The sequence below is a fragment of the Mastomys coucha genome, unplaced genomic scaffold (genome assembly GCF_008632895.1).
Source record: "Mastomys coucha isolate ucsf_1 unplaced genomic scaffold, UCSF_Mcou_1 pScaffold18, whole genome shotgun sequence".
Classification (NCBI taxonomy): domain Eukaryota; kingdom Metazoa; phylum Chordata; class Mammalia; order Rodentia; family Muridae; genus Mastomys; species Mastomys coucha.
The window spans coordinates 30023216-30035946 of record NW_022196900.1 but is presented as its reverse complement, the minus strand read 5'-3'; the positions used below and the strand labels follow the sequence as shown (position 1 = coordinate 30035946).

Below are 12731 nucleotides of genomic sequence, written 5' to 3'. Positions count from 1 at the left end.
TCTCTCTCTCTCTCTCTCTCTCTCTCTCTCTCCTCCCTCCATATAATGTACAATGCCAGAGGAAGACCTAAAATATCAGGAGCTTTCTCTTATCACCCAGCTCCATTTGTGCTGAGCTGAAAATATACAAAATTACCTTAGCATTCCTAGCTGAAAATACACAGAATTACCTTTGCATTCCTAATGTTGTCTCACTTTTCAAGCTACTTTCATCCTTTGTCTTTCTTTCCTTTGATCTACATCTAGTGTATCACCCTTTTTCCTTTTCTTTCTAGAAACATCATACTCAGAATTGAACATAGTCATCCAATTATGTCTTAACTACAGCCAACTAGGGCATCATAATTGTCTAGCTTGTTTTACATGGTAAAGTCTTATTAATAGGCAGATGATGAGGGAGTATGTATATAAGAGAGCCAGTTGAAATCTCTTTTGAAGCTGCACATAAAAAGGTAGGTAGCAGAAACTAATAAACTCAACAAGCTGCAAGGAAAACATTCTTATTTAATTTGTGGATGTGTTTTATTTGAGATACTTTTGTATTCAATTATGTTATTACCTTACCTGTTCATATACCCCTGGTAACAATTTTTAAGTTAAGCTTTTACTTAGGTATGGTGTATTTGAGATGAAAGCCATTATCAGATCCAGAGTTTAATATTTTAAAGATCAGAAACTGGTGAATCTGAAGATGCTTTCTGCATAATTTTGTACTTAGAGGGAGAGGGAGGGAGAGAGAGAGAGAGAGAGAGAGAGAGAGAGAGAGAGAGAGAGAGAGAGAGAGAGAGAGAGAGAGAGAGAGAGAGAGATGCTTCATGTTCTGTTTGAGATTCCAAAAACAGACAATTTATTTTTAGGTGAACTGGGAAGAAAGAGAAAGACTGAGGAGGGAAGTGTTGGGTTGAGTGACAGAAATACCATATGGAGGCTTGGCTAGAGGGGAAGAGAAAGCCTAGAAGGAAAGGGAGATGAAACACCAAGGCTGAGAAGGGGCCAGCACTTGCCAGAAGATGCAGTCTGTTGTAAACTCATATGGATCTGAGAGGTGGCAAGATAATATGCCCCTTGGATAAAAAGACAGTCCTAGAACTCTATAAATTTTAGTATAGAAAGTATAACGTAAGTTTGCCACTTGAGTCATTTTTGAGAGTCTAGTTTGATAAAATTGAAGATATTTTTCATGTCATTGTACTAACACCACTCTTCATCTATGAGGATTTTTTTCATCTTTTCAAATTGAAATTCTGTATCCATTAAATGATAATTTCCCATCTACTCTCTAGCAGCAAATATTCTGCAGAAATCAAGAAAACATGCAAGGAAGAAGAGTTCTTCTATGACGGCTCAACTATTCCCACGAATTTTACAAAAACTCCTTTGTCAACAATTGCTTCATTGAAACTTCAGTCTTTTGTTTTATGGTGACTGTAATTCTTCAGTTTTATCTTGTCTATCCAAGCAGGTTCCTGAGGACAGGACGATGTAAGGACTTCCTTTCACATACTGTCTTAGTTAGGGTTTCCATTGCTCTAAAGAGTCACTATGACCAAAACAACACTTAAAAAGGACAACATTTAACTGGGACTGGTTTCCAGGTTCAGAGGTTCAGTCCAATATCATCATGGCAAGACAGAGGGAAGGGTCCAGGCAGATATGGTGCTGTAGCGGCTGAGAGTTCTACATCTTCATGCAAAGAAAGCCAGGTCCATACTGCCCTTAGTCAGCTATAAGGAGGGTCTCAGAGTGATGTACTTCCTCCAACAAGACTATACCTCTTAATATTGCCACTCCCTGAGCTAAGTAGAATAAAACTACTAAACATGCTCATAACATCATTGGGTGATAACAGTTAATTTCATTTTGGTGTTTTGTGTTAGTTAGGAAGAAAAATTCACATCTTCTATCTCTAGGATGCTTTAAGCAATCTTACAAAAAGAGATAATGGGAGGCTGGAGAGATGGCTCAGTGGTTAAGAGCACTGACTGCTCTTCCCAAGGTCCTGAGTTCAAATACCAGCAACCACATGGTGGCTCACAACCATCTGTAATGAGATCTGATGCCCTCTTCTGGTGTGTCTGAAGATAGCCACAGTGTACTTACACATAGTTAATAAATAAATTTTTTAAAAAACAAAAACAAACAAGAAATAAAAAGAGATAATGTGCAACCAGAATCTGGATAATTTAAAAATTTGCTCAAGTTCAATTTGGCAAATTAGTTTTTCAGTAGAAAGCAGTTTAATTACCAATGGCAAAAATAAAACAACAACAACCACAACAACAATTCATCTGCAAAGACTCAGGACTCATTCTAACCAATTTAAGATTCTGTGGGGTAGATAGTGTAACAGATTAGATGGTCAAGCCATCTAATTATACCAGAGAAAAGAAAGACACCCACAATTTGGAAATGGTCGTCTATCATGCTTAAATTGGAAATGAACTTTTTCATGTTTGATGTAACTTTATCTAACTTATCTAACTTGCAAGTACATTAGTGTTATCAATGATAGTAGCATAGCATATTGGAAGAAGCGTAAAATGAAGATCCAGGGATTAGTTGTCTCTCTTGGACTTAGGAAGAGTTTCCATTAACAATTGAGCTCATTTGCCTGTCTATGAAGAAACAAAATTTAAGTAGTTCATTCTACTTCTCTTTACCTGTGAATCTTGCAACTACATCTTTGGAAAATCTCCTATATTTACTCATTGATTTTTGGGTAAGTACCTCTACTTCATTGAGCTCCTTAACTACATACAATACGTATCTCTTCCTAACATGTCAGTCAAAGATAAAGGCCCTTGACTTTCAACTTCCAGCCCGACCTGATTTTTTTCCATGCTTGATGCAAATCTGAGAGTAGAGTGGGGATGCACCTTTAGTATTTATTAAAGTGCTCAAAATCTTTGTAATCATCAGTTGTTGATCCTGATAAAAATTCTAAACTTTTTTTTTTAAACATGTTTTAGCTAGTCTAATCATGGGCTGATGTGCATCCTCAGCTCTCTCTGTATTTTCTGCACAGAGAGAGGAGAGAAGCCACTGAGTTCTTGAGAGACATTTAATTCTCCTGTCAATTCTATTTTTACTCAGTCCAGAAGTTCTCTAAGTCTAGGAAAAAACCCTACCACTTTGACTGATATTTCATAAGTTATAAGAAATCTCAGTTATTTATTTGAAGAAATTCTTTACCATGCTATGCATAAAGGAATTGTATTAGACACACATCTTTCTGAGAATATAAAGAGCATGTTTAAGTATCTTTTGATGGAATTATTATTTATGCAGTTATTAAGTTTTGGTTCCAGATTTGACATAGAAATTTAGTGAAACTGTAACTGCATAAATCCCATAACTATCTATAATGAGATTATGAAACCTCATGGGAAATGTGAAAAAAAAACTGGCTGATTTACTAGAGTAGCGAGATAATAGATGAATTTTTCTGATAATTACTATTTTATTAATTATAAATATTCACTCATGTGCACAGATACATAACATAGAAAATCATGTTCTGTATAGTAGATTAAACTTTGACTTTAGAATCAGTCAAATCTTGGTTCAGAAATTGGCTTTTTATTGCAACTTTTAGAATAGTTTGGGCAAACATACTCTCAGAATATGGTAAGTGGAAAGTGTGTTCTTTCAAAACCAAATTAAAGTGAATTAGATGAAAGCACCAAATAAGCACAAACCTCTCCAGCGGTATAATAAGATCTCAACCTTTCCTACTGGTGCTTGTTTTAGCTCACCATATTCTAGATTTGGTAAAAGACCCTACAGCCCCCAGTGTAGGGGAATGCCAGGGCCAGAAAGTGGGAGAGGGCGGGGTGACAGGCATGGGGAGGGGGGAGGCAACAGGGGTTTGTTTTTGTTTGTTTTTTTGTTTTTTGGAGGGGAAACTGGGAATGGAGAAATTTGCATATTAAAAAAAAAAAAAAGACCCTACAGCATTACGATTCTGTTCAGATTCCAATTTTTCCAAGTAATACCTCTGTTTAAACAGGGTACCCATCTGAGATCTTTTTTTTTTTCAAATGTTGAAATCCAACTTGGTTAGTGAACAATGTTCTTCTTTTTTCATACTTGAGTCTAGAACTTGTTGATGAGAGAGCATCTGTCAAAGGGATTGACATTATCTCTGCTCCTCAGGCTCCTTTAGAGAGTGCAACAAAGGTTCACATTACTCTTCTATTCTAGTCTTCTCCTCTTATACATTGCAGGTACTTGAACTCAGAAACTTCTGCCTCCATGGGCAGAATGCCAGCAAGAGAACCAAGCCTCTAAAATACAGTTTCTTCTTCTAAATATGCCCCATGAAGACAGTGATACTATACCCAATGGGGTTTTTTTTTTTTTTACAGTAGCTTTCATGTTACTAGTACTTAATAAATAAGGCATTGTGTAAGTGCCTATACACAGAATTACTCTGGTGAAAGATTCAGCTGGTGGTTTTTAAAGATAAATTATATGGACATATAGAGAAAGGTAGTATGAGATAAGATTCCCAGACACAGACTCAAAATTGAGAAAGAGGCTTGAGCTGTTGCTTACCCAGTTAAGTGCTTGCCCTAACAATCAAAGTACCTAACTTCTCTAGAATCCACATGAAAGCATTGGTTGCTTAGAATATTAATATTTGTGAGGAAAAGATAGGAGGCCTGCTTTTCCTGGTCAGATAGTCTAGCTTACTGGTGAACTGCAGAACAGTTAGAAGCCTTGTATCATAAGAGAGAAGGAGGAGAAGGAGGACAGCTGGAATGATAGTTTAGCAGTTAAAAGTTTGATTATGTTTTGGAGAAGACCAGAGTTCACTTTCCATCACCCATATCAGAAAGCTCACAACCACCAGAAACTCCTGTTCCAGAAGACCAGATGCCATTTCTGACATCCATGGTTATCTTTGTGTACATGATGCACATACAATACTCAATCCCCCACAGATACTAATAAAATTTAAAAAGAAAATAAATCTTAAAAATAAATGCAATATGAAACAAGGTGACAAAAGACTTAGGAAGACAGACTGACACCCAGGGCTGAAAGTTGACCACCAAATGTATACATACACACGTGCATATACATCTATACACACACACACACATACACACACACACACACACACACATACACATAGACACACACAAACACACACACATTAACCTATGCAGTTGTATGTACATATGCATACATGTGCAAGGCACACACACAAATATGCATGCATGTATGTACATACACATATACACTACAAGCACCACACTCACGATAAGACTGTATATAAATCCCATTTCCACCAGTTTGCCTGCATGACCTCTCTATCTATATAATGGTGTAGGAGCAGTAACTACTCAGAGTCTTTTTGAGGATTAAACAGGCTAATATTTGTAAAGCACTTAGAGAAGTGCTGATACATAGTAAAAATGTTTGCTAAACATAAATAAGTAATAAAGATCCAGACATTAATGACAGGTTCTCCTCACTCTACCAGCTCAAAGAATTTAGGGCACATTGATGGTATATAGGACCATCACTATTAATGAGTATATTAGAGAGATTTCTCATTTCTGTGAAACCATCCATCTTTTCATCTTTTTGTTGGGAAAATTTGTCTATGCCTGGTGAAAGAAAGGATTCTCAGATAAACTGTAGAAATTTAGTCTTCAGATCTACAGCTTTTTAGATTTCTCCTACTATTCTAAATTTCTTGGTTAAGTTCCCAGAAAGATGAGGATTATTTATAATTTGGGCCTAACTGCAACACAGCAGGAGAACATGTTAATGAGTTCATTAATTAGTTAGCTTGTATTTGCATAGTACTTTAGCATTTGCAAAAACCTTTCAAATTCATTATTTCATTTTGTGATCACAACATTTCAGTGAGGAACAAGGCAAGGGGTTATCCAGTTGAGTTTCTTTGGATCTAACTTGTCTGCCCTCTAATAAATGCTTGGTGGATAAGATCAAACCAAACCCTCTTTTCATTTTAGGTAGGAACTCTGGAGTCTTGCAGACCCTCCTTTAAATCTGACATCTAATTTATATTACCCATGGTGTCCTATTGAAGTTATTTAGACCTCATAATTATAAGTTTCCTAAGTTTTAATACAAAGATAAAAGTGGCACCAATATTAAGACTGTTCATAACAACCAATATTATGCAGAAAAATCACAGACTGCAATGTCTTGGCAAATTGCATCAATACTTTAATAAACTCTTATTAATTACAGACATGGCATGTAAGCTACGGGAGCAGCACATCCAACAAATGTTGGCAGAAGAAAAGAGTGACCTAGATGTCCATTATTTGGTGAAGGTATTGTGGAAATTTTCTAAGGAACATTGGGTCTTAATTTTGCAGGTGGTTATAGGAGTTACTAGGGAGAGCAAGATGAAAGAAGAAAAACACAATGAATAAAACTAGCCTAAATTACAATAGTGGTGAAGTGTTTAATTCTTTTAAGACAAGAACTACCTGTTTAGGGAGTTGATAAAAGGTACCTAGGAGTTCTGAGAATTTAGGGGATGGGAAGATAAATATAGTTAGTACAGGGTATTCATTGTTTGCAGTAGTTGTAGGCACAACAGCATGTGTATGTATATGAAGAAAAAAGCTCAAGATTGGGGTATGGTAGTGTTTTGGCATAATGGTAATTGATAATTGCACTTTGTGAGGTGGTAGAAATATAGGCATGGAATGGAAGGACTTTTCCATCACCAAAGGTCTTACATTTATAAAACTATAGAGGGTGTAGGCTTGTATGAGACTTCAGAGACGTTTATTCCACTGATATTTTTCTCTGAGTCACTGACCTTGAATACATGTGCACTTGAAACTTTGGCATGTCTTCTAAGTAGTCTGGATATTCAGGCAAACATATTCTTTTCACTATCAGACACAAAGTCATAAGAAACCATGGAACCCATTGTCTCCTATAGTACAAAACAGTGCTTAGTGTAATAACATTTGGAAAGGCTGTCATGATGGTACATTATAAATATCAACTTGACTGGGATAAATGATGTCCAAAGTATTGGCAAGTTTTTTGTTTTTGTTTTGTTTTTGTTTGTTTGTTTGAGGTTTTGCTTTACTAGATTAGATCATTATTTGAGTTGGAAGACTAGATAGACTGCCTTCACTGGCATAGGTAGATAGAGCATATCATGTTGAGATCTCAGCTTGAATTAAGATATAAAGTAAGGAAGAATTTGCTGTATATATTTAAGGGGAGCCATGTTATTTTCTATTACCTTCAACAGAGAGTCCCTGGTCACTGGCATTATTTGTTCTGAGGTCTTTGGACTTGAAGTACACTACAAACTTTCTTAGTTCTTCAATTTGCAGACAGCATGTTGTACAATTTATCAGCCTCCATGACCATATGAGCAAATTCCTAGAGTAAATCTCTCTTTTTATCACTCTCTCTAAACAGTACACTTATACTTTCAACAGTTATCATTCACATTGAAATATTAGAGGCCACACAGAACATCAAAAGCAGTAAAGAAATATCACTGCCCCATTGTAATCAACCATTGAAACACCACTTTTTAAAGAATAGACTCCTTTTCAGTTTGAGACCTTCTGTTCAACCTGGGCTCTGATCATCAGGTGAGACCTGTGAGTTTGCTTGAGCTTCAGAAGCAATCTTCTTTGTAACTCAGACTGAATTTTAAGAATAACATTTGAATCTTTTTGATTTTGTAAAAATATTCAGTGTTCTGACTCTTCTGGATTGGATCTCCATCATAAAGGTGGATTCACAAGAATTTTGGGAAATGTGCGAAAATAGATATTGATCAATTTTGACATTATGAGTCACTAGGGTGTCTTTCTCAGTTTAAGTACCTCAAAGCACTAGGAATCTCTTGTTACAAAATGTCTTGAGTAGCAAAGAGTTTATTTCTGTCTCTTCTGTTTATTGTCATCTTGGATTTGTAAGCAATTCATAGTAACTTTTGTTTTGTCAAAACAAATTGTTCCTTGAGAAGAGAATACTGCTGTGATGATCTCTTGCATTGCTATGTTTCTTATTTGTTTCTTAATAATTTCCAAGTGAGTGGTAAAAAAAAAATTAAAAAGTTTAGTTCCAGCTGGGCAGTGGTGACGCATGCCTTTTATCCCAGCATGTGGGAGGCAGAGGCAGATAGATTTCTGAGTTCAAGGCTAGCCTGGTCTACAGAGTTCCAGGACAGCCAGGGCTATATAGAGAAACCCTGTCTCAAAAAACAAAAAACAAAAAACAAAACAAACAAACAAACAAAAACCCAAAAAAACAAAAAAACAAAAAACAAAAAAACCCACCACAACAAAAAAGTTTAGTTTCCCTCTTGTATAAACAAAGGTGTAACAAGGTTACTACTTTTACTAATTTCACCTCAAGTAAACACAATTGGGTCTTCAGTTGTTTGATAGAGACAGGATTTATGCTCCTCAGACTGATTTTAGGACATAAAAGGAGAATACATTTGCCTACATCCTTTAGAGTTAATTTAGAGACTTGAGACATGGATTTTACCAAAAAGTTATGTTTGAAGTAGTAATATTCAACTTCCTCCTCCTGCATCTTGAAAGTATTGTGTTGAAGATTGGGGGCCAGTCCTGTGAAACCGAGGCTGTTGAAAGTCAGTAGAGTAAAGAGATGTCATGGTGGTAAGATTTATAACTGTGAGAGAACACAAGTCACAAGTAAGTGTCTTTGACAATTTTAGGTTTTTTTTTTTAACGTGTTATTTCTGTGTGTCTTCTAATTTCATAAATATTGAATCTGATGAGACATTTTACAGCTGTTATTTCTATCTCATAAATCAACATACTACTTTACTACTTTATTACATTTAATTGCTTAGTAATATATAGGCTGTGATGGAAATCTATTATCAATGAAATCTGTAAGTTTTGTTTTTCAAAAATTGTCATTATATTTGCTTTCATTTTCCAGCAGATGCACAATTTTGTTGACAGTTATTTCCTCTCAGCCTTTGAAGTATCACCTAATTTTCTTCTGGCTTCAGTGATGTTTGATAAAAATGTGATCTATAACGCCTTTTGTCTGGTCTTTGAAGACAAGAGGAAAACTCATTTTCCTCTTCAGTTTCTCTTCTTTTCCTGTTTTTCCGTGTGTTTCTTATATAAAGGTAGTTTTCTTGGGTCTGTGCTGATGAGCTTTGCAGTGATTCTCCACTGTGTGACTTGACGTCATTCATCAGAATGATGTTTAGAATTATTTCTTCAAGTATTATTTCTGGCTGTTCTTTCTATTCTGTTTTTTCTTTCCAGATGCATATATGTACAAGTTTTTGGTTTGTTTGTTCTAAATACCCTTCACAATTTTTCATTCAGTTTTATATTTTTTCCTTGTAACCTTTTATCTCTTTGTGGCTAAGGTTAGCTATTTTCTGATGACTGACCTTTGCAATTTTAAATTTTTCTTGTGTTCTTTCTAATATCAATATATTCAATGTATTCCATTTCTAATTATGATATATTCAAACTACAGAATTTCTATTTTATTATTATTCTGGTGTTTAGTTCCCTGCTGAAATTATCCATTTCTTGGATTTCCTAACCTTGTAGACAAAGCATATTTTCCTTTAATAAATTAAAGGTTGATATTAAAAGTCAAATGATACTGTATTAACTTGAAACTAGTAATTTTGAACACTTCTTACATTTTCATTTATCTTTATTTTTGAATGGAGTCTTTAAAAAAAACTCCAAGAGAAATGCCCTCTTTCCTGTGAGGATTGATCTCAAACTCTAATTACCTCATTCTTGTAACATTCCTCTATTCAGCCCTAAGCCTCTGAACCACCTCTGTATCATTAGAAGTTCAACCACCCATATACCCTTTAAATAGTCAGATGCCTGTAGGGGCAAAGTATCACTGAACACTAAGTTCATTTCTTTTCCCTTCTTCCTGTTATCCTCTTCTCTGCCTCCCCTCCCCTCCCCTTCCCTGTTCCTCCTCCTCTTCCTCCTCCTCCTCTTCCTCCTCCTCCTTCTCCTCTTCTCCTTCTTCTTCCTCTCTCTCTCTCTCTTTCTCTCTCTCTCTCTCTCTCTCTCTCTCTCTCTCTCTCTCTCTCTCAAATATTCATGTTTCAAGTCATGGTAGATATTTAAGATGTTCATTAGGGTGGCTGCTTTATATTGGATCTAATGGACATGTTTTCTAGTTGTTTTTCATGGATTTCCTCAGCAGTGATAAATTAGCCCAAAGTTGAATTTCCAACCAAAGCATTTTCTGGAAAAAATCTTCAGATTTCTTTTATCTACACTACTTCCTTTTCAGAATCTAGTTGCATTTAATGTAAATGTGATTCTTCAAGCAGAATTGGGCAGTTATGGACTCAGAATAGAATTTCTAAGAACTGGTATAATTAAGGGAATGTATCTGGCTCTTAAAACTATAAGAACATATCGTGCTACTGAAAGTGTGCTTCAGATCTGGAAATGGAAACACATGCTGAAGAAAGAGAGGGAGAACCATAAGTTGGGCATTGGAGTCTGGTTGGCTCTCATACCTACCTGGAAATCTACAATTCTCTGCTTAGAACTACCCCTTACTAGCCAAATAGAAGCAGAGCTGACTTTTCATTTGGTAAAGGACACAGAAAACACACATTGGGAAATGTATCATGCTAGAATATAAATATGTAAATACCACCTGGTGAGTGTGTTCAATGTCACCTGAATATATATTCCTAGGACTGAACTTAGAATCATTATAAGGCACCACATCTAGATGAAGAGCTACAGAGAATTAAAAGTTTCTAAAAAAAGGATAAAGCCCCACTACCACCTCTTCTATAACTACTCAATACTAACTATGGGAACAATAGTTAATAAGAACACTAATTTGGCTATATTTCTTATCACTCAAGTTAGGTTAAGAGCATCTGACATTTGGTAGTTTTTACATTATGTTTGCAAGCAAACAAAGTTGGGATGTAGAAACCTGTATCTTTTCACCTCTTGCTATTAAAGTTTGAACTAGATACTCTATATATGATCCAGTTAAATGCTCTTCTTTAACAAACTAGGAAAGTATAATTCATATCTGTTAAGTTATTTTTGAAAGCAGATTTTTTGCAAGAAAAATAATTAGTACTTGAAAAAAACCTTAAAATGTAGGTTTTTGTTTTTATAAAATTATCAATGTAAAATATATGTGTTATATAATGTGTAAAAAACATGTTAAAATGTAAGCATGGACACACAGAAAGCCTTTTAGTCAAGAAGTTGGGTACAGAACAGTTTTGAAGTCATTAAAGGAAACTTTGAATGAACCACCCAGAAAAATAAGTAAAGCCTGTCTCAAATGTGATCACTGATATTCCTGAAAGAGTAAAATATCTAGCTCTCTGCGGTGTGTGTGTGTGTGTGTGTGTGTGTGTACGTATGTATGTATGTATGTATGTATGTATGTATGTATGTGTATGGTATGTTTGGTAATTCGCCTAAATTGATTTAGTGAAGGCAAACTCTAGCATTTACTACTGGATAAGTACTTTCTATTATTATTTTTGTAAAAGGTTTTCTATTGTTACCTGTCAAGAGAAAATTTGCTAGTTTTATTTGACCATTGACATCTAAGTGCACAGCCCCTTGGGATTAAAAGATAGACAATGTTTGAGTCATATGTCAAGTTTCAGTTTTGAAATAGAAACTCCCATTACTGTCTGAGTTAATTATCAAAATGCAGATCTGGAGCAAGTAATTCTATTTCAGCCAGTGTCTTATATGTTTTGATCAGGAAATGGATTAAGAGTGACTTTTCCTTTTTCTTTATTAGATTCTCTATGAAAAAAAAAAGGCTCTCATTTTTTATTTGTATCAAATGAAACTTTGCTGACATACTATCTGCTGGTATAGATGCAGTACACTTGCTAATTTGGATTCGAGTTGTTTTGTAACAATTTAGAACACAGATTGGGAATTAGCTATTCAGAAAGCCTACATTAAAATTAATTTGATAAAGTATACATTAACATCCTTGACACTTCTCTGAGCATAGATTTTAATAGATCAGAGTATGGGGGCATGACCAGTAAAATAAAAACCTCCTCAAAGAGATGGAGAGAGAAATTCACTATTCTACCCTCCCACACTGCAGGACTAAACCCTTTAGCTATCAGCATAGTACATCAAATTTAAGAGTCTTTAAATATTAAATATCAGTGTGCACCATGGAATGTAATAAACCCACTTTTCAAATAATGTTTCATTCCGCGACATCAAAATGTGTGAGGAGTTTTCTTTTAAATATACTGTAGAAGTTAATTAAGTTCACTCAAGTTTATTGCACAGGCTCACTAAGACTACATCGGGATATTTATGATCCACCAAGAATGCAACTCAGTGAAACTTTTGATATGTTGATAAGTGATAAGGATGTCATTTGAGGTTTATTTTTTAATAATAATTTAATTGTCATTGTAAAATGCCTCATAGTTAGGACAGATTAAATTGCCACCAAAACCATTACTAAAATTCATAACCTCTATAAATGTAAAGTGTTTGCCACTGTGTCATAAATAACAGCACTTGTTCCAGGAAAATGAGGTGCCTGAAATAAATTAAGAAAACCAAAACATATAAATGCATTAGATTGCAACAATTTCTGCTTGCTGATGGGAATACAGCTGAGTTGGGAGGCAGGTTCTTTTACTAAGCAAGGGTTACTTATGATCTCAATAAATCTTAGGTCCTGGAGGAGTGTGACTGAAT

General features: G+C 35.2%; 1 pseudogene; it reads left to right on the top strand.

Moving 5' to 3' along the window:
• Positions 1-6233: 6233 nt before the first annotated feature.
• LOC116095259 overlaps positions 6234-12731 on the top strand; it is a 31015-nt pseudogene continuing 24517 nt past the window's right edge.